General features: G+C 39.7%; 1 long non-coding RNA gene across 1 annotated transcript; it reads right to left on the bottom strand.

Moving 5' to 3' along the window:
- Nucleotides 1-1,583: 1,583 nt before the first annotated feature.
- LOC129604587 (uncharacterized) lies at nt 1,584-3,800 on the bottom strand. Its single transcript, XR_008695607.1, has 3 exons — nt 2,638-3,800; nt 1,955-2,056; nt 1,584-1,719 (listed from the first exon to the last, which is right to left on the bottom strand). It is a non-coding gene; the product is annotated as an uncharacterized LOC129604587 (long non-coding RNA).
- Nucleotides 3,801-4,182: the final 382 nt, after the last annotated feature.

Genomic DNA, 4,182 nt, shown 5'->3' with positions numbered 1-4,182 from the left:
ATTATCAGTATTGTTTTTCTTTATTATAACATTGTTACAACACTGTTATTTGAATCTTAGTTTATTACCGTTCTTCCATATGTTTTTCAGTTAACTATTCCCGCATAAGTTAAAGCAGTCATATCATACTTTTCATTCTAAAAAATATTAGACTTTAATGTCTCAGTAAGGTCTCTGTAAATTTTCATCCCATAAAACCCTTTAGATCGTCCACACTGCCCCTGTCAATATGTGGTTCTCACTCCCCATCAGCAAATGCTGTGTTTTCTGGGCGTGTCACAAGCGAAGCTGCTCACCACACCTCTGTGCGGAAGCGCATACCTTTTTTGTTGTTGTTTTTTTTTTAAATTGGCTCCATGGATACGAGCCACCGCAAGGTTAGGATACAATAGGTGGCAGTAGTGCGACATTGAGAATGCAATCCACCGCAATCCTCCACAGAAGAAGAAGACCCGCTACAGGACCGCATGACATTAGCTAGCCAGCTGGTTCTTAGCGTAGTGGAACCATACGTCTACGATCCCGAATCTGACCCTGAAGCTGAAAAGGAGGCTGTTGAAGTCACCACATTTCGGCTGATGCAAGATGTGTCTCATTGGTAATGTCGCATTTATTTCAATTTAATTGATTTATGTAATTTGCAAAGCGACTAGCGGTTGCTAATGCGAATGCTAAATGGCGTGTGCAGCTTCAATATTCACAACACGACTTACCTGGAAAACTCTCGTTAATAGAAAACACCACTTTAGCTTACATTATACAAATAAATAAGTTTGAGAGCATAGCTGAAATAATATAAATACATTTTACATTTACACATTCCACTGTTTTTGTCTTACTTGTGCTGCTGCTCTGACATAATTTTATTTAAAAAATGTGCATTAATATTTAGAGCAATCACTTCATGACCTTCCTGGGAACAAAAAGCATTGGTTCAAATTATATATTGACCTAACGTATTTTTACTGCTTTTAATTGTTTTTTGTCATTCATGATAAATTTGACAGTAATATGTCTCTGTATCTAAAGTTGTTACAGGTATCTAGTCTACAGAGGCTAGTGAGCTGGTGCTGAGGATTCCTGGGGTGAAGAATCTGAGTTGCCATCTCTTCATGCTTGGGTTGTAGATGAAGGCAGTTTCCTGATGGATAAAACACTAAAACACTCATTGTATGATTGATGTAGACCACCTGTGGAATAACTCCTTTACCATTTGAGTAAAAATGTGTTTTTTGTGAGTGCAACACTCATTAAGAATTTTTTTATTTTATTTATATATAATTTATATGCTTTTTATTTATGGCTGCTTCAACTTTATAGCTTACCATATTAGAAAGAGAAAAACATGTAATTTCAATACTATGATTTCCTAAATAAAAGTGTTTTCCCTTCAGAAACAGAGTTCAGTGAAATACATAATAGTTAAAGCCAACTTTATTGTAAACCAAAAAAATACACCACTACTCCAAAGCTAGAACAAACTGTTACCTTCACACTTCAATGTGCAATGTATAGGTTACTGAGTTAATTAAGAAGTCTGGGGGTTTGAGGACAGAAGCTTTTGCAGGGCCTTGCAGACGAAATGCATGAAAGTAGGGTAAACAGGGAGATGTGGTGATCCTTGTTCTTATCACTATTTGGAAGACTGAGCGGAAGCAGTCCTCTACCAGATGGAAGCTGTGGCTGTCCTCACCATCACCTCATCAAAACAAAAAGGTACTGCAATCAGAATTGTAGATTAGTGAAATGTTCATTATTATGTAGGTCAAAACCTTCTCTAATGTAAGAATACACAATACCAAACAAAAAATCAAACCAAACAAGAGGACAGGCCTGTCTGTGCTAAAACAACAGATAAACAGTTGTTACAATTCAAATATAAAATCTAAACGGTATATACCAATTAAAATCTTCTATTACCTATCTTACTGTTGGTACATACAAACTTACATACCTTCACTCCTGAGCTGGGCAGCAGATGTCTGTGTACCAACAGTCTGCAGAGATTTCTCTGTTTCACAGCCTCCTTGCATGTAGGTAACTGGGATGTGGCTCCCTACAGTATAGAAAAGACTGTTACATTTACTGTAAATTGTATTGGTCCTACAAATATAATGGCTATGGTACAAGCTATAGGAAACTGACCAGATAAGCAGCAGGTATTGTAGAGATGTGACTAATTAGCAACTAAGCTTGCAACACAACACAGTAATCATTCCAACTAATCATGTTAGAATTTGATAGAACAATGACATAACCCAAAATCACAAGTTGATTTAGGCAGTGACACAGGACGCGGTAATAACAAACATAACCGCGTTCATCTGCAGTTTCTTTTTGTAGAGATCGACCAGCTGTAGCTGTAAAGTGCAAAGGCCTAAAGGCATGCTAACGGCTAACGCAACACAAACAGGAGCGGCAGCACGTCAACAGGACAAAAGCTCGATCCACCGTTTCCTGCCTGTCGCCGATCGAAGGCCCATCGCTATTAGCTGTTCCCCACACAGGTGTGTGATTGCGCCAACTCAGAGTAGCACATTTGAAAGGGACAAAGGCTCGGTTGACTCACTGGTTACTGCATTTTAAACAGACCCAACTAACATATTTAGATATCACAAGTATCAAGCACAAACTTACTACAGCGAGCTAGATCCACCGCTTCCTGTCTGTCACCGCTGGAAGGGCGATAACGTTCAGCTGTTCCCCGCAGGTGTATGAGATTACAGAAAAAGGACATACGCTAGACCCACCGCTCCTTGCGTGTAGCCGCTGAATGCCGATAGCATTAGCTTGTCTCACATGTGGGTTACTACATTTTAAACAGACCAACAAACATAGTAAGTATCAAGCACGTACTTACTACAGCGAGCTAGACCCACCACTCCCTGGCTGTGGTCGCTCGATGCCGATACGATAAACATTAGCTTTTCTCCACACAGGTGTGTGGCTGCAGGAGCCCACATGAGCACATTTGAAGGGGACAAAGGCTCGGTCGACTTGCTGTAGCCGTTAGCATAGCTAGCTAGTACACACATAGGTTACTACATTTTAAACGGACAAACTAACATTTTAAAACATTATAAATATCAAGCATGTACTTACTTCAGTGAGTGGATGACGGACTTTAGGAATAGGTCCTTTTTTTCCAACAGGAGCCGTGAAACAAATCCAGCATTGTACGCACCCTCGTTTGAAATGCACATACGTATAAATGCTGAGGCAGTGTTTCTGGCACCGGTCCGTTAAAAATAAAAGTGACCCACAAAGTCCTCACTTGTTGGTAAAGTGAATAGACTTTGGTGTTGGTTAGAACACCCAAGAACCGAACTATTTCTATGGGAGGACTTGAACGCTGCCGTGCTGGTCTGTTCACGGTGAGTGAGAGGGGGGAAATGGCGGAAGTCCAGTTTTGGTTCGGGATCATCGTGGGGGTGGTGGTTCAGGATTTGCAAGGAGAACTTTCAACCACGGTGACGAAACCTGGGGAACGGCCTCAGAGTAGGTCGTGGCTGTTTTCATTGGATGAGAAAATTTACGTTTTCAAAATGTGAAAAAAGGAGGAAATGCATTTCTACCGTGCTCAGTGTGTGTATATGTGACCCATAGAGTCATAGGAACGCTCCAAAATGTCTAAAAAGTGGATTTTGCATGATATGAGCCCTTTAAGCTATAGAAATCATTCAAATATAAAAAGTGCAGCTTTTCAGGCTTCGCGCAGATCCATTTCACTTTTACATATCTTTCATATATATAGCTAAGAAAAAAAATTTTTTATATATATATATATATATATATTTTTTTTTTTTTTTTCCCTATTGAAATGAATGGAAAACCATTTTCAAATACTCTTTATACATAGCTTTATCTTCTTTCAGCTTTAACTACTTCAGCATATTTTAAGCTACAGACACGTTTGAACTTTAAAACAATTGATCAACATTGATCTGCAAGCCTGCGGAATGATAGACAACTTGGTGATCTTGGGGATTCCAGTACAGCCGGAGGAAATCGCGGAAACCACCTTTAAAAACTTTTGAATGAAGCTTCCACGTTATGTTGTGGACAACATGGCGTTTCATCACGCTCATCGGCTTGGAGGAAGATGACCAGATGGCTAGTGCCCACAACCCATCGTTGCCAAGTTTCATGACTTTAAGCAGAAGGAACTGATTAAGAGCAGGG

This window comes from Betta splendens, chromosome 1, assembly GCF_900634795.4.
Source record: "Betta splendens chromosome 1, fBetSpl5.4, whole genome shotgun sequence".
NCBI classification, from domain to species: domain Eukaryota; kingdom Metazoa; phylum Chordata; class Actinopteri; order Anabantiformes; family Osphronemidae; genus Betta; species Betta splendens.
This window is presented reverse-complemented; position numbering and strand designations above follow the sequence as displayed.